This window comes from Eptesicus fuscus, chromosome 11 (genome assembly GCF_027574615.1).
Source record: "Eptesicus fuscus isolate TK198812 chromosome 11, DD_ASM_mEF_20220401, whole genome shotgun sequence".
In the NCBI taxonomy this organism is placed as follows: Eukaryota; Metazoa; Chordata; class Mammalia; order Chiroptera; family Vespertilionidae; genus Eptesicus; species Eptesicus fuscus.
Window position 1 is genome coordinate 60,100,524 of NC_072483.1, and position 18,267 is coordinate 60,118,790.

At 51.1% G+C, this 18,267-nt stretch overlaps 2 long non-coding RNA genes across 2 annotated transcripts; both read right to left on the minus strand.

The window, feature by feature from the left end:
• Positions 1 to 7,448: 7,448 nt before the first annotated feature.
• Positions 7,449 to 10,618, minus strand: LOC114230402 (uncharacterized). The gene is made up of 2 exons (XR_003616290.2): positions 10,500 to 10,618; positions 7,449 to 7,756 (listed from the first exon to the last, which is right to left on the minus strand). It is a non-coding gene; the product is annotated as an uncharacterized LOC114230402 (long non-coding RNA).
• Positions 10,619 to 12,824: 2,206 nt separating this feature from the next.
• On the minus strand, positions 12,825 to 15,762 carry LOC114230401 (uncharacterized). The gene is made up of 5 exons (XR_003616289.2): positions 15,686 to 15,762; positions 15,510 to 15,609; positions 15,242 to 15,334; positions 14,481 to 14,602; positions 12,825 to 12,988 (listed from the first exon to the last, which is right to left on the minus strand). It is a non-coding gene; the product is annotated as an uncharacterized LOC114230401 (long non-coding RNA).
• Between the last annotated feature and the right edge of the window lie 2,505 nt (positions 15,763 to 18,267).

Sequence of the window (18,267 nt, forward strand, 5' to 3'; positions counted from 1 at the left end):
AGAGGAGCGGTGGCTCCAGTCTCGCGCACTGGAAGGAGCGCAGAGGACGGACTTTTGCCTGAGCCACTGGGTGGCCCTGCTGGGAAGGAGACAGGGGCGCCAGACTGCGCTGAGACCCAGTTCCAACTACACTGAAACCCAGTTCCAGGCGAGAATCTGGGAGTCCAGATTCATTAGGGGAGGGACTGGACTGTTTGGCAGTGGGCGAAACTCCAGGGCGCGTTTCTCTCAGAGGTGTTTGCAAGGAATACAGAGGGACACAGACGCAGGAGCCTCATAGGGCGGGGCTGACAGGAAGCCAAGGTTGTAGGCTCCACCCTGTAGCTCCGCCCCAGCCAAGCTGAGCAGAAGCTTTTTCCTGCTGAGTGCCTCAGGTAGTGGCTGACCCACACTACATTGGAGACCCAGAAACGAGGGCATCTAGTGGTTGGTGTGAGATGACACCAGATTTCAACCACTCGCATAAGGGAGGCATTCTAGAGGCAGACTCAGTGAGCGCCAAGGCATTGCTGCATCAAGACCCGGCCCATAAACATGTCTCCTGCACAGTAACTCTTCCTATATAGACAAAGAGGGTCCTCACGGCCAATTGGCCTGGAGGACAATTCCTCCCAGTGTCACCAACAACAATCAAGACTTAACTGTACAAAGGAGGACCAAGATGGAGATATAGGGCGGCAGCCTGATCGTTGCCTACCACAACAACATTGAGACTACGACGGGAGAGCAGAGCAGACACCAGCCAGAACCACCGGGGGGCTGGCTGAGCAGATGCTCTACAACTAGAATAAAAGAGAGGGGTATGCGGGATGATGCTGATGCCGGTGACCCAAAGTCCACACTTTAAGAACTATGGCTCAGGCGACACAATGGCGGCCTGGAACGTGCTCGGCGCAGTTCCCCCGGCGGTTTCCGGCTGAGGGGACGGCTCCACTCGCTGCCGAGCACGGACAGACGAGCCCCTGGGAGACATGGGGTGGGAGACTCCGTGCTTGCTGACCTCCGAGTCCTTCAAGAATCTCAATGCCCCGAAGCGGCCAGGTGCGCACGCTCGGCGACCGGCCACCGCTGCAGACCCAAGGGCCGACGCAGCGACACCAGACCAGCCCGCCGCCGCGCACCGGGCACACCGGAGCCTCACCGAGCCCGCCACCCAACGAGTTCTGCGGCAGCCGCCCTGGAGCTCTGAGAAAATGACCGAAGGAATTGCTGAGAGGGAATTGACCAACAGGAATTGGGATCAAGAAGACGAAACCCCGCTGAGACCCGAGTCCAGGCGAGGCTGCGAGCCTCTGGGCTCAGGTGTGGTCACACGCCTCTGGGTCTAGGTGAGGCCTCACGCCCCTGGGTCTGGGTGAGGCCACGCGCCCCTGGGTCCAGGTGAAGCTGGATTCCGGGTTCGGGTGAGGCCATGTGCCCCTGGGTCCGGGTGAATCTGAACCCTGGGTCCGGGTGAGGCCGTGGGCCCCTGTATCCGGGTAAGGCTGGGTCCCGAGTCCGGGTGAGGCCGTGCGCCCCTGGATCCGGGTGAGACCACGCGACCAGGGGTCTGAGAGAGGTAACGTGCCCCTGGGTCCGGGTGAGGCCATGTGCCCCTGGGTCCGGGTGAAGCTGAACCCTGGGTCCGGGTGAGGCCGTGGGCCCCTGGATCCGGGTAAGGCTGGGTCCCGAGTCCGGGTGAGGCCGTGCGCCCCTGGATCGGGTGAGACCACGCGACCAGGGGTCTGAGAGAGGTAACGCGCCCCTGGGTCCGGGTGAGGCCACGTACCCCTGGGTCTAGGTGAAGCTAGATCCCGGGTCCGGGTGAGGCCGTGTGCCCCTGGATCCGGGTGAGGCTGGGTCCCGGGTCCGGGTGAGGCCATGCGCCCCTGGGTTTGGGAGAGGCCACGCGCCCCTGGGTCCGGGTGAGGCCATGTGTCCCTGGATCCGGGTGAGGCCAAGCGCCTCTGTGTCTGTGAGAGGCCACGCGCCCCCGGGTCCGGGTGAGGCCATGAGTCCCTGGATCCAGGTGAGGCCTCGTGCACCTAGGTCCAGGTGAGGCCACGTGCCCCTGGGTCTGGGAGAGGCCACGCACCCCTAGGTCCGGGCGAGACCATGTGTCCCTGGATCCGGGTGGGGCCTCGTGCACCTAGGCCCGGGTGGGGCCTCGTGCCCCTTGGTCTGGGGGAGGCCAGGCGTCCCTGGGTCCGGGTGAGACCATGTGTCCCTGGATCCGGGTGAGGCCTTGTGCGCCTAGGCCCGGGTGAGGCCACGTGCCCCTGGGTCTGGGGGAGGCCAGGCGTCCCTGGGTCCGGGTGAGACCGTGTGTCCCTGGATCCGGGTGAGGCCTCGTGCACCTAGGCCCGGGTGAGGCCACGTGCCCCTGGGTCTAGGAGAGGCCAAGCGTCCCTGGGTCTGGGTGAGACCATGTGTCCCTGGATCTGGGTGAGGCCTCGTGTACCTAGGCCCGGGTGAGGCCACGTGCCCATGGGTCTGGGAGAGGCCAAGCGTCCATGGGTCCGGGCGAGACCATGTGTCCCTGGATCCGAGTGAGACCTCGTGCACCTAGGCCCGGGTGAGGCCACGTGCCCCTGGGTCTGGGAGAGGCCACGCACCCCTGGGTCCGGGCGAGACCATGTGTCCCTGGATCCGGGTGAGGCCTCGTGCACCTAGGCCCGGGTGAGGCCACGTGCCCCTGGGGCTGGGAGAGGCCAAGCGTCCCTGGGTCCAGGTGAGACCATGTGTCCCTGGATCTGGGTGAGGCCTCATGCACCTAGGCCCGGGTGAGGTCACGTGCCCCTGGGTCTGGGGGAGGCAAAGCGCGCCTGGGTCCGGGTGAGACCATGTGTCCCTGGATCCGGGTGAGGCCTCGTGCACCTAGGCCCGGGTGAGGCCACGTGCCCCTGGGTCTGGGAGAGGACAAGCGTCCCTGGGTCCGGGTGAGACCATGTGTCCCTGGATCCGGGTGAGGCCTCGTGCACCTAGGCCCGGGTGAGGCCACGTGCCCCTGGGTCTGGGGGAGACCAAGCGCACCTGGGTCCGGGTGAGACCATGTGTCCCTGGATCCGGGTGAGGCCTCGTGCACCTAGGTCCAGGTGAGGCCACGTGCCCCTGGGTCTGAGAGAGGCCACGCACCCCCGGGTCCGGGCGAGACCATGTGTCCCTGGATCCGGGTGAGGCCTCGTGCACCTAGGCCCGGGTGAGGCCACGTGCCCCTGGGTCTGGGAGAGGCCAAGCGTCCCTGGGTCCGGGTGAGACCATGTGTCCCTGGATCCAGGTGAGGCCTCGTGCACCGAGGCCCGGGTGAGGCCACGTGCCCCTGGGTCTGGGAGAGGCCAAGTGTCCCTGGGTCTGGGTGAGACCATGTGTCCCTAGATCCGGGTGAGGCCACGTGCCCCTTAGTCCGGGTGAAGCCATGCCCCTGGGTCCGGCCGAGACCAAACCAGAGGGAGTCGGACCTCCATTACCACCATTTGTCCACCATCCAGAGCTGAGGGGTCAGTGCTGACATGTACACATAAGGAACTGGTGGACATTGAAATTGGGTCTCAAAAGAACTGTTGGTCCAGAAAGAAACTCACTACAGACTGATTCATTTGCCTGTCAGCATAACTATTATTGCTCGTCTCACATTCAGTTCTCATAAGTATATATCTAGTGACATATGATCTCGCTCATCTAGGGGAAATGATGAACAACATAGATTGAGGAACAAGAACAGAACCAGAAGCAAGGAGGCATTGATCGGACTATCGGGCCTCAGAGGGAGGATAGGGGAGGGTGGGGGGAGGGGGAGAGTTCAACCAAAGGACTTGTATGCATGCATAGGAGCCTATCCAACGGTTAAGTTCAACAGGGGGTTGGGGCAGGTGTGGGGAGGGGGGGGATGGGAATGGGGGGATGAGGACAAATATGTGACACCTTAATCAATAAAGAAATTTAAAAAGAAAAAAAAAATAATTCCACTTGGCTTCTTAATATTGTTACAGGAGCTAATTCTGTGTTTTCTTGAAAGGCTAGCCTTCAATTCATTTTTCTCTGTTTGGAATATTCTTTAATATACCTTCACAAGAAAGACCCCAGGTCTCATGGAACAGGAAGCTTATACAATATGGAGACTCTGTTATGAAAAACGAGACAGAGTTATAAACATGAAGCATCTCAGCTCCCCCTGTGTAGGACAAGAGAGACCAAGCAGCTCTGGGACTTCTGCCTCCCGAGCTTCGTGGGAAATCCACTCCCATCCCCACTGACTTTATTGTGCTCAATGAAGTTACCATCATTTGTCTGAATTATAAAAAAAGGACACTGCATTTGAATTGGAATCAAATTATACCTGTAGAATAGAACACAAAGTCTCTCTATTTTATTTGTCTTTTTTAAATGTCTTATAAGGCTTTATAACTTTGTTCATTCATCCAGTAACAATTTATTGAGTACCTCCTCAGTAATTTTTCAACGTGTTTTATAATGGTATCACATGCAAATAATTATGTTTATTATTACTTTAACTAGAGGCTCGGTGCATGACATTAGTGCACTTGTGGGGGTGGGGGGGGGGTGGGCAGGGCTCAGCCCGGCCTGTGCCCTCTAGCAGTCTGGGACTCCTCAGGGGATGTCCACCTGCTGGCTTAGGCCCGATACCTCTAGGGATCGGGCCTAAGCCAGCCGTCAGACATCCCTCTTGCAGTCGGGGGTTCTCTCAGTCCAGGACCCCTCGTTCCTTACCGCCCGCCTGCAGTGGAGGCAGGAGATGTTCCCGCCACCATCACTGCGCTCACCAGCTGTGAGTCTGGCTTCTGGCTGAGCGGCGCTCCCCCTGTGAGAGCGCACTGGCCACCAGGCGGCAGCTCCTGTGTTGAGCATCTGCCCCCTGGTGGCCAGTGTGCATCATAGCGACCGGTCATTCCACCGTTAGGTCAATTTGCATATTAGGGTTTTATTATATAGGATTCCTTGAGTCTTTTATGAACAGGATCTTGAATTTCACAAAGGTTGTATTTGTTTGTTTTCCATGATTAATGACTTTGATAATTTTCTTCTGTGTATTTTTCTGGTAGCTGTCTCCTTCACAGAGGTATTTGTATTAACCTTTTCAAGGAATTTGTCTTTTAAATGTTTTTAGGAGTAGAGTCAGGTTGCCTTTAAGTAATTATATTTAAAAATCCAAGTGTGGCTGTTACCTGCTTAAAACTCTCCCACAGTACCCTCTGAATTTTTTTAAAAAATATTTTTATCGTGGCAAAGTACATAATATAAAATTTAGCATCTTAACCATTTTTGGGTGTACAGTTCAGTAGTGTTGAGTATATTCACATTGTTGTGCAACAGATCTCCAGAACTTTTCCATCTTGCAAAACTGTAACTTTGTCCCTATTAAAAAACTGCTTCCCACTCCTCCTTCCCACATCTCCCTCGACCATTCCACCTTCTGTCTGTCTGATTTTGCCTACTCTAGGGGCCTCACATAAGTAGAGTCATACAACATTTGTCCTTTTGTGGCTGTTTCACTCAGTGTACTGTCCTTGAGTTTCGTGTGACAGGATTTCCATCCCTTTCAAGGCTGAATAATATTCCCTTGTATGGACAGACTACACTTTGCTTATCTGTTCATCTACTGATGGATCCCCTTGGCCCTTGGGTGGATTCTTGACTCCTATCCAAATCCTTGCATGTCTGGTCTTATCTCCTTAGAGGCCTCGACCTAGTTTGCCCTCACCTGTCCCCAGCACTTCATCTTCTTCGTCCCTACTCCTGAAGGGCTGGTGAATGGGCAGGTCCTGACCTGAGTAGCTGTTTGGAAAGGAGCCGAGCTGTGGCCATGAGGACAGGCAAGCAGGCTTTGGCAGCCATCTGGCCCGGAGGACCAGGCCAGGAACAGCCGCCCTATACACACTGTCCTTCCTCCTTCCTGTGACCTGTGTCCCCCTCCACAGGTCCAGCCAACAGGAAGCCACAGGCAAGAGAGCCTGTTCCTACTGACCAGACTGGGTTTCCGTCTCGATTACTATTCTTCAAATTCCTCACAAGCCATCTCAATGTTATTTATTATATAGTTCTTCTTTTTCCTAAGTGGAATGCTTATTTATTATATATTGAATTCATGTATAATAATCTTATTTTTGTTTGGTGTTGTGCACCTCTATATGCCTTTTAAAAAAGTAGCTCCTCATTATTTCAATTATTTGCTGTACAATGTGGTTTAATATCTAATGGAATTAGCAGGATCCATGTTGCTGATCAAACTGTAATTTCTCCATGATGTGTCTTAACCGACTTTTGCAATGAGCCGATTGCCTGCCCAAAGCTAGGAATTCAGTCCATGTTACCACTCGTCAAGGTTTGCTGTGCCTTGCTTCCATTTTTATTAAAAATAAAAGTTCTCTTTAAAATTGTTCCTCTGCATGCTTGCTGGCACGATTTATTTCATCCTGGTTTTATACATCACTAGTTTCCTTTCCAATTAGGAATGTCTATAAAATTAAAATGTGACCACAGCACACACCTTATTTTCCAGGTCGGACATTCCGACAGTAGCCAAAGTGCTATGCTGTAGTTTTTTATATGTTTTTATTGATTTCAGAAAGTGGAAGGGAGAAGGAGCTCAATGATGAGAGAGAATCATGGGTTGACTGCCTCCCGCATGCCCCCTACTGGAGATCTGGCCTGCAATTGGGGCTTGTGCCCTGACCAGGAATCGAACCAGCTACCTCTTTCCTAGTGCACAGGACTACACTCAACCAACTGAGCCACTCTGGCCAGGGCAGTGCTATTTTGCTCTTCAATGTGTCCCAAGTCTTACTTGAGCGATGCTGCTTTAGTGCGAACTCAAGTTTTGCCCAGGGAACACCACTTGTTCAGTGTTCATGCTTTGTTTTTAATGAGGGAAATTAAGATTCAATATCTGCAAGGAAAGTGAGATGCTAGGTAACCGACGTTACTGTGGATCCTTTGGGATGCTTGAAATGCACAACATCTGGGTGCAATAATCAGTAATAAGGTCTAATAATGTCCTCGGCATCCTCTTAATAGCCTGTCTACAGAATGTTTTAAATGTCCGGCACAAATAATAACAATAACGTTTCTAAACCACAGGCATCATTAGCTTGTATATCCTGAGACTTGTTCTGCTGAGGAGAAGCGGGGCGTGCGCACGTGATGTGGAATTCCCGGCTGAGAGAAACATTTGTCAGAGCACACGGGGAAATGCCTAATGAGTTACAGGAAAACAAAGCATCCAGACTCTTGAAATGTTGATTTGTGCCGCCTCTCGAAGCAGGCACCGTGGACGGAAAGGTTGCGATGACTCAATGCCAACTGGAGCCAGAGGAAAAATGCAAACAATTCAGCATTCTATTTGGCTACCCGTCCCCCCCCCCTTTTTTTTTTTCATTTTAAGTATGTTGGGGCATTGCACAGCTCTTAAATGTACTAAGTAATGCTCAGGAGAATTTCACCAATGCAGCACAGTAAGACAAGACCATAATTTATTTGGGAAATTGACCAAAACAAAAATACATTTCTGGAAAAGGTGAAGAATGGGTTTCCCTTTCTCTTTCTCCATTTGCCGAGCGATTCTGTGTACTTGGCTGGGGCAGGAAAACACGCGTTGATGAATGAGGTGTTGCGAGCACCCTCCTGCCATGTCGGGATGGAGGACCTGTGGCATGCTTCCCCCTAATTACCCGTCATCGTTCTCTCCCTGGGAACGTCAGGAAGCTGTCCAGAGAAATAATTGCTTCGCATGATGGGTGGGTCAGGACCTCTCTCAAACTCTCTAGAAGAAAGAGTAAAATATCACAATCAAATATCTGTCTTGCAAACGCTCCTATATTTTGTACTTCCCATAGTTTGACAGTGCCAACGAGTGGTATGTATGGGTCATGTGTTACTTTGCAGCAGGGTGAGTGTTGATGGGAATAAAAAGCAGAAATACGTGGCTTCTTTCTCGAAGACACGTAATGTGGCAAAACTGTCTCCCTAAGAACTAGCCAGGAATATGAGATAGTGGTTGTATTAAAGGAGAATTAAAAACTACAAAGGATGTGACCTATTGTTTCAGAGAAGAGTTGTACCAAGGACCGACCTCAGGGGGGTTTCCTCCAGGACGTGTGGTGTCTGCCCAAATCCAAGGCTCCAGCCCCTCTAGGCCTTAGCCTTGGTGTTTCCAATAATTGGGGGTAGGCACAGCCCCAGCAGGTCAGAGGACAGGCCCGGAGTTCCCTCTGAAGGCACCACGCCCACTCAGGGGCCGGGCCCTGTCAAAAACTGAACATCAGCAAGGCTTCCAAGAGGTTACAAAGGGGGTGTGTATGGGGGGAGCCACAGAAAACACTAAAAAGAGGCCTTCAGGCACAGTTATGAAGCCCCCACCCCGTGCTGCTCCTGACCGGGCTGGCTTCCAGGAGCTACTTGGGCACAAAGTTTCAGGCTGGGCAGAGGCCTGGAGACGAGGCGGGCGATGGGCAGGATCTTGGCAATGCTGTGGGGCTCCTGTGGGCCTGTTTCTTGGTCGGGGAAGAGCTGGTAAAGGGGTCCCTCTCACGGTGGGCTGTCTGCAAGGCTGCACCCTGACATCGTGGAGCCTCTGACAGAGGCAGCCTCCCAACAGCCTGGTGCACCTGCCCCTGGGCCCTGTGTACTCGGACCATCATTGAGAAAACACATGTTCTCTGTGTGCCACAGTCTTGGGCTAAAAGAGCTTACCAAGGACTCGGGCAATCGTGTTGCTCCCCCGAACACCAGCAAACAGAAAATCGTGAGATGTCCGAATAGCACCAGGGCTCAGGGGAAGGGGCTTGCTCGAGGAAGTCCCTCCCCATGGAGGTGACCCGCTGCGGAAACTGGGGACAACAGAGCCATTGGGCATCTCAAAGACATCTGGGGACGTTCTCCAGAGACGAGAGAACACGTGAGTAGGAAAGCGTGCACGTTCAGTTTAGTTTTTAATCAGAGGAGTCAGGTTGGCCCCTGCAGAAGGCTGAACGTTGACCACTTTTATAATTAGGAGAGAAAAGTCAAGTTATTTGCATTTTGGATTTTCTGAAGAGAAACATATAACTAGATGTATCTTTGTTCCAAAGGTTTCAAAATTTAAAGATTTTAACATTTCAGAAACACGGGTCGCTTTCCAAAACCAAACAAGACAGACAGGCTGCATTCGGTCTCCTTCACTCCACGAGTCCGGTCAGTGGGGCCCCAGCTTTGGGGTTGAGATGAGAAATATGGGGTTCCAGCACCAAAGTCGCCAAGTCTGGTCCCTTTCTGCGGCCACGTCACGCCATTCCCAGAACCCGATGGCTCTCACTCCCTACAGCAAAGTTGCTGAGAGGATCTCTTGTTAACTGAATGGTGAGCAAATACGGAGGCAACAGTGGGAAAGCGAGGTGCCAATCCCGCTGCGTGAGCTGCACAGGTAAGGAGTGGACATCGACAACCGAATCCTACAGCCTGCAAAAGCAAACGCAAAACCACGGCTATGCTGAAAGGAAACGATCTGTTGCAAAAAAAAAAAAAATTAATGATAACACTCTGCATTTTAAATTCCCAAACAACTTCAACAAAATCTTGGGCAGGAATTAGGGCAAAAGAGAAAAAGAACATATGCTACAAGCTAACCCTTTCATCCTACATGGAGGAGCTAGAGATGCAGCTTATAAATGTTGATCAAAAACTTATATCGCCATGTATTTTTGACATTATGTTATAAGCTGAACCATTACTATTGTTATAAATAAACAGCAAATATATAAATCATAAAGAAAAATGAGAGCAAGAATTGCTTAAGCAGCAATATGGCAAAGAGCAGGAAAGCAAATAAATTGAAAACATGAGGGAAACATTAAAAAAAATAGAAATCATAAATGAAGATGACAGAATTAAAAGCTAAGCAAAAAAACAAACAAATAATAATAAAATAAAAGTAAAACCAAGCACATCAGTCAATATGACAAAATAAAAGTGTTAAACTATCTCATTAAAAGGCAAACTCTCCAACTGTATAAAGCAAATACAAACTTATATCTCCTTCCAAAGTATCCTTTAAAAATATGACTATCTTAAGAAAGATTCTTGGTAAAAGGATTTCCTGACACCTATGGGACAGAGTGAAAACCAAGAAAAGCATTCATTCATCCATCCATCCATTTGTCTGTCCATGCATCCACTTACCCAGCTACTCATCTATCCATCCATTCATCCACTCATCCATCCATCCATTCATCCATCTACCCACCCATCCATCCATCCTTCACTCCTCATTGTTCACAAGGCATAAGGTTGGTTGTGGGGATAAGATGGTAACACTGTGTCAGCTCTCCAGAAGGTGACATTCTGGAAAGGAACACAGTGATGGTTAGAGGTGGTTACTCTATGCCAGACGTAAGCTGTGAAGGTAAAAACAGGGAGTCCAGGTCAGCTCGAGACCCCCAGGGATGGCATCAGCTTGAAGCACAGTGTCATTATCTAACAAGTCATTTCATATTGAAAAAAGCAGATTACATAACTGCCCACATACTTACAATGTAACCCATTCTATATTAATTTGATTTTTCTCCACAGGGGCCGCTTCCCAGATTGGACATTGGTCATCTCATGTGCCCAGTTGAACACAAAAGGGCTCCGAGCTGCACATGTGAGCTGTTCCTACAGCAGGAGAGTATAAAAAGATCAATGAAAATAAGAATTCAAGAAATCAATCTGCACAGAACAGGAAATTAAAGCATTGCCCTGTCTGGGGTGCAGCTGGAAGCATGCAATTGCTTTAAACTCTTTTTACAACTGGTCAGCCATTATCCCAGGCCTGAGGTTTTTCCCAGTCAATGAAAGGTTTTTAATAATTGTACACATTTTAGAACCACTTGGGACGACGGTGAGACAGTCACAAAGGTTTACATGCTGCATGTCAGCTTAAGTGACTTTCAATTATTCGTGTTGGGGCCTGTCTTAGGTTGGGCTCCCCCAGAAGCCGACCCCATGACCGAGATGTGAGTGCAGTAATGAGCTTTGGAGGTGATCCTGAAAATCAGTGTTCAGCCAAGCCTGGCTCTGCAGCCAGAGAAAGCCCTCTGACCAAAAAACAATATGGTTTTGCGCCAAGAAGCCACGGGCATGGCTATGAACGGGAGGGTGCCACGGTGACACCGGAGGGCTCTCCACTCTCTTCTCGTTGTCCTCTGCCAGTATTGTGAAACTTTCTCTGCTAAGTTTGTGCTTTGGGTCTTAGTCTGCTACACCACTGTGGCTGCCTCTGCACACTCTCCCTCTCTTTCCTCCTTTCTGTCTGCAATGCTTATTGAGCGTGCACTCATTTGAGCTTCGGTGATGAAAGAAGACTGGACCTTTGCTTGCACAGACCCTTCCTGATGCTGTGTAGACAGGTGCTGTGAGACAGGTAAGCATGGGCTACAGCGGAGCTTGAGAGTGATCCCCAGAACACGAGGGGGAGGGACTCGGACAAGGCAGCGTGGCACACTGGGAGCATGAAAGGTGCTGGTAATGTGAGGTTTGATTATTACAGCAGGTGGCAGGGATCTGACGCGCTGTGAGAAAGCTGGGCTGCTCCAAGTTTCCATCACTTTCCTGGCGAGGAAGTGAGAAGGCAAGTAACCTCTACTGTGGAGGAGGGGGCCACAGTGCCTGCTCTCGCGATGGCTTTTCCAGGTGGAATTCGGTGCGCAGTTTGAGAAAGCTTGGAGGAGACGTATGACAGATGTGCTCTTCAAACTGCAATGGCCACCCACTGTCACCTCTTCTCAAACCCCGCTCTTTCTGGAGAACGTTCCCCTGACTAATCCACACGCAGCAGGTCATTCTGCTGGGTGTTCAGGCCCATGGAAAGCCTTTTGCAGACCTCTCTGTCATTTCTTAAACTCAAACTTCACCTAAATGATTAACCCTGGGGACCTTATTACACCGATATTACCAGGCCGTGCTCCAAACCCACAGAATCAGGATCTCCGCTGGTGGTCCCAGGATTCTCAAGTTCAGGCCCTTTTGCTGCGCTCTGAGTTAGAGGGAGGGATCCATCCATTCGTCTTTCCATCCATCTAATCCTTCTATCCATCCATCCCACCCACACACTCAACCACTTACTCACTGAAAAAATATCGAATGAGGCCCTACGATGTGCCAGGCACAGTGCCAGGCAGGAGATACAGTAGTGAACAAGGCAGACAATAGTCCTGCCTCCAGAACTGCTGCTTCCCTGAGAGGGAGACAGACAAAAACAAGACAGCTGGGTCAGTTGTGCTGTATTTCAGTGGTGACAAGTGCTATGGAAAACCTAAAGCAGGGGAGAGGGGCAGGGGACGTGAGGGGGCCGCTGAGATTTTAACAAGCGTGGTTGGAAGAGTTCCTCTGAGATGGTAATGTTTGCATTGAAGACCTAGAAGAGGAGAGGGAGCCGGCCACAGAGATGCCCACAGAGAAAGCACTCCTTGCAGAGGGACCAGCCACAGCGAGTCAGTACAACTGGGCTGGGGTGCGTTGGAGAGGTATGGAGGAGCTGGAAGGCTTGGGCTTTTACTCTGGTTGGGATGGGGGCCCTTGGAGGGACTGGAGCTGTGCAGTCCTATGATTCGACGTGGGTTTTAACAGGATCACTCTGGCTGCTGTGTTTAGAGGAACCAAATGGGGACGAGGTGGATGCACGTAGCCTGGTTATGAGGCAACTTCATAATCTAGGTGAAAGACGGCGGTGGTTATAGGCTGTGTCCCCACAACCCTATGGGGCACCTTTGCACAAACCTGTCCCTGCTTGGGCTTGGGAGTTAGTGGTAAATGGGGGGAAAGTGCTAGGATTCTGGATTTATTTGGAAGGTAAGGCCAATAGGACTTGCCAGCAAGGTCCCTTTCCCACTGGAAATGGAATCATCCTTCTTTGCTTTCCTCACAGGGCTCCTCTCCACAGAGCAGGCACAGGGTAAACTTTCATCCTGGTTCTCAAGAACCAGCGGAATGGCACCAAGTGTTCCCCTGGTTTGTTGTAGGTCCTCCATCTCCCAAGAGCCTGGGGAAGACAGAGTAGAAAATGAGCCCAGATATGTCTTCGGACATAAGGTGACTATTAATAGACTGTCACACGTAGTCAATGACATTGTAGGAATTTGTGTTTTCGGATGGGAAAAATATTTTGCCTTTGATGGATTTTCTGTTTTACGGACATAATTAATCACGTTGGAAGAAATCAATTTCTCTAATAGCAAAAAGAAGCTATGTTTTGCCAACTGGAAACACCAGTGTTATTTAAGAAACACTCTCCCTCAGTTGACTCTCCTTCTTGGCGCCAGGAGCAAGAAAGCTGTCGGAGTGTGGAGAGTATAATGATTCACCGAGGAAGTCGGACTTTCTAAGACCTGCAGAGAGCATTAAACCATTTTCACTTTATCAGATGGATCCTCATTCAGAAATGGGTTTGACCAAAACAATAAAATGTGCAAGAACAATTGTCTTCCAACCTTCTGAGCAATCCACATTTTCTATGGGGCATCGTGCCATAATGTGGATTCAAAGACGTTTTAGATCACGGGCAGGTGTGAATTTAGTCCCATTCCCCCATCCCCGCTGTAGAACCCCCTCCTCAGTGCCAGGGTGGGGCCCATGAACTGCCCAGGTTTCCCATCTGAGCAGTGCGAGTTGCTGGGGAGTTCTGGTAATCAGAAGTCTGCTCTCCTTAATTTCCCCATCGGCCCTGGGTCTGCCCTCCAGAATTACAAAGAATCTGTACAGTTCCTGTTCAAAGGGACAAAGATGGCTATCAAGTCACTACTCAAATTTCACTTTCCTCCATCCCTCCTTTTCCCTCCTTCATCTGCTGCAGTGATCCTGGGACTTCTGAAGGAAGCTGTTCTGACTAGAGCCATATCAAAGGTCCATTGTTCCTACAAAGACTCAGCCTGGCTTCCCACGTCCGCCCCTGCTTCCGGACGCGGCCCAGTCTAGGCACGTGCCTTGCATGCCTCCTTCTTGCCATGGCTGCAGAGGTGGGGGCGTTTGGGGGGGAAACGTTCCACTTGTTTGAAAACAACGAAGGAGCTAACACTTGGCTCACCCCGCTCAGATGCTCGGGCTCTGCTGGAAGAGAAAACCCAGCCTCCTGAATGCACCCGGGTCTGGAAGAAATCTCTCCAGAGAGGATGGCTTGATTTTACAATTTTAACTGCCTTTGTCATCATTTTCCTGCCAGGCCTAACCTTTTATAAATGTGCTTTTAATTAAGCAAGAGCTTTGCTTATCCTTATCCCACCCTCTTCAGTTTCCAGGGACCGCGCCAAACAGTCTCAGGCAGCTTCTTAAATGAACAATGAACGTGGGGGCTGCCGACCGGGGTTGGGGAGGGGGCTCCCGCAGGACGAGGCGCTGCTGCTTCCCTTTGCTGGCCCGCAGCCTGAGGTCTGGGCCGAGGGGTGCTGTTGGTGAGCTGCCACCCACAGGGTCGCCAGGAGGACCTGGCCGGGTGCTGCGCATTTCTGTGTCCTGACCAATGGCTGGCTGACTCCCACCTGGATGAACTTGAGGACATGTGTCCGGGGTGAAGAGGGGTCAACAAAGAAGCTGTGTTCAGGCTCCAGAGCGCACAGCTGGAGTTGCTGCTGTCCCAGAGGCCGAGCTCACAGAGGGTGTCCTTCTCCAAAATTAAAAAGAAAGAGAGAAAGGTCAACAGAAACAGGAGGTGAGGGGGTACCTGTGCCACGCCCACTAATCTGCAGGAGAGGAAGCACTGGAATCACTTCAAACCAATTATTGACGTGAGGGCGGCCATGGTGACATTTCTCCACTAACATAAACATGGCAGCGTTTTCTAAGGGGTGTCAGTTTAAGGACATTCTTTTAACAGAATACCCAAGTCTCCCTCTGGCAAGGGTTGGACCCGCTTTTCTTCAAAGGTAAATATTGGCTCTGAAAACGGGCGAAAATCTGTCACTTTAGTTGTTATAAACACTCCCGACAGACATGTTCTGTGAGCCAGAGCCCAGGACAGGGCTTTAAACCGGGGCAGCAGAAAGTCCGAGTCTAGCTGTGTGTGGTCTCCTACGTGGACTTGCGTTGCATCGGTTTCCTTTACGGTATGTTACGGAGGCTGACATGGTTCCAAATCGCCCACTAGGTCTAAGGGCTCAGCTGTCTGGGTTCAAAACCCTCCCTTGAGCCTAAAATTTCAGGAGAAATCGTGGCTTCCTTGTTCAGGCTGGCTAAGCCCATTAACAAATGGCAGGCACGTTTGCTTCTAAGGTTGAGGAATGAATTTGCCTTCACAGCTCACCTGAGGGAGAGATTCCAGCGCCTCCTAGTGGAAGAGTGGGCTCATCTACTTGTCATATCAGGACTATATGCGGTACCCTGGGCCATGCAGTGTCTGCAAGATCGCTCAAAATCAGATCTCCTGTGTTGAACCTGACAGGCCCCCACAGCTCGGGGACATCCAAGCTGTGCCTGGACTCCTGGAACTTGTTCCCTCCCTCCCCTCCCCCCTGCCTGCCACTCTGCCCTCCCAGGATCCTCCAGGCCTTTGAAGAGGAGGACCCACTGACCTGGACATGAGGGGAGATAGTCCTTCCTGGACAAGGGGGCTGTGTGGGGGAAAGGAGATCAGAGGGTCGCCTTCCCATTTTTCAGCCTCAGTTTCTGCATCTGTCAGGAGTTCCTCAGTTTTTCAGTCAACGCCAAGATGGGTGAAAAGAGCTGTCCCCTCTGCCTCCAGACTCACCTGCTGCTGATGCGGGGGATGGGCCTCTGTCCCCACCTGCTGAAGAGCTTAGGTAGAGAGTTTTCCCTCTGAGGGACTTGCAGTGACAGCCAGAACCCTTCCCTCAGGGGTGACATCAGACTTCATGGAGGGGTGGCAGAATTCCAGCCCTTTATATCCCAGAATTCCTCAGAGTATACAAAGGTCATTTTTTTTTCCCCAGAGTAGGCCACCCCACCTCTGACCCCTGGAGGGCCAGACCTCAGTTCCAGATGCAGATACCAGGACAAGGGTGTCACCCAGCTTTGGTCACCTCACTTATACACATGGGTCCCTTCACCTGTATACATGGATCGTGTCACCTGTACGTGTGGGTCCCCTCACCTGTACACTGGGGCATCCCTGCTGCAGCTGCTCCTATAGTAGCAGGGCCCTTGGCAAGTGTTCCTTGGGGGTGGGTGGTTTAATGACCCTTAGTTACCAGCTCATCTCTACCAAGCAGGAGCCTGTTAACTGAGTGGTGCCACATGCGCCGGGACAGTCTTAGAACATGCCCAAGGATGTCACTACGGAAAGTGTCCGAAAGCTAGTGTGTCCACCACCCTCCCCCCAATATTAACAGGCTTTGTTTTTCTAGGATCTGGATAGAGATTTGCAAATGAATGGTGGATAGCTGCTACTCATTTCTTAAAAAAAGGAAAGTGAAATAATGGTGTCACTCAAGGGTTAAATAATCCCTATGAAGACAAGGGTTAAAGGATCTAGACCACCATCTGTTGTTTACTGGTTTTCTCCACATAAATTCTACCTCTTGCCAGTACTAGGATAATCTGATATTAAGTATGTAGGACAGAGGCCTACGTGAATCATAAAATGGTATAAGTTTAGATTTTAGAAGCACTTTTCCACAGAAAAGACTGAGGGGGAGGGCGGGGAGCGGGGGGGGGGGGGCGGGCGGAGAGGAGAACACGCTTTTGAGCCTCCAGGAGAGACAGAGAGTAAGTCAGGCCTGGAGATAGGGCTCTGAGCAAGCCCAGCCAGTCCAAAAGTCTTTTCATGACCGTGGGCGGGGCTTCTGGCTGAGGGCTTTTAGAACAAAGCTTGAATACCTGTCAATCTCGCTAAGTTATGCTAACACCCAATGCCGGTTACAATACAAAACAAGGATCTCCCTGTAGAATGGGCAGTGGCCCAGGTGTCTAAAAATGTCACAGTTAAATCACCCACCTGGTTAGAGGATTGCAGTTTTCCCTCCTCCCCTAGGGTGACATGCTTACCGCTGTGGCACCTTAGTGCATGGCCTTCTCCAAAAACAAAGAGAAACAGGAGAAGCAAAAATAGACAGGGGTGTGCAGTGTTTGCTCAGCATTGTTCGCGCTGACCTAAACTAAAGAGGCCTTCAGGGGCCCCGAGAGGGCTGTGTAACCTCAGCTGCTTCAGTCGGAACAAAAAACACTGACCTGTGTAAGCACATATTGGGGTATTTTTTTAACTGTATCAATTCCCTAGAAAAAGAAAGTCCCCCACAGCATTTGTTTTCCATTTTTAAGCTGTTATGAGAAAAATGGAGTGAAAGTAGAGGCCAAATTGCTTCCCAATGTCTGTGATGCGCCCCCTTTATCACATGTCTGCTCCCTCCCCTCCTCCACTCCATCCCGACCTGTAGCTCAGGGCCCGCACTGCACTGTCATTAGTCACCATCCAGACAGAGTCAAATGTCAGAACCAGGGAATTCCCCACATGATCATTTTATTGGGGGCAGAGAGGGAGGCGGGGGAAGAGAGAGAGAGAGAGAGAGAGAGAGAGAGAGAGAGAGAGAGAGAGAACATTAAGTAGCGCTCCCATTGTCCACACCCTCTGTTGATGGCTAGAGTTTGGCCCAGTCCCCTTCCTACCACGTGCTTTGCGTGTTGAATAATAAAGGGGAAGGTTCGTTTGCAGGGTTATGTTACTGTTGGCTGATAGCATATCATTTCAACGGGCTCCATTTTTCTCAGCTCAGCTCAAATCACTTTGGCAAGTTTAATCTGGCCTAACAGTTCTGCTATTTACTGCTGGAATTTCTGTCTCTTAAGAGCACCCTGGGAATTTAGCTTAGTGGCTGGAAGATTGACTTATAGCTCCAAACCAGGTGGAAGTGGAGATGCACAGAAAGTAGACACAAGATATATTGCAGTTATCTCTGCTCTGAGAGCATTCCCACGGGCACGGGGATTAATTTCTGGTTTTCAAGCTGTGCAGAAGTGACTGTTTGGATCTGGAGATTTAGAGGACTCCGGACACCAGCAGTGGAGTGCTGGGCTGGGGAAGGCGCGGGGCTGGGAATGACGCGGCCCTGGGCCCTGTGATTTACTGGTCCGGTCATCGTGGATGTATTCCTTGATCTCCTTGAGCTTTCTTTTACTCATTTGCAAAATGAGGTTAATAACTGCATAACTCCCACCTCGGAGAGCTGTCCTGGGCTCCCGTGGAGTGATACTCTCAGGAAACACTGCCTCCAGGAGTCTCAGTCGCTCTGTGTCTCCACCTCCTTCTCTATCCAAGCCACGCTATCCTGCTTCCCCTGTAAAAATGTGTTTCAAATGCTAGAGAGCCTGGGAATT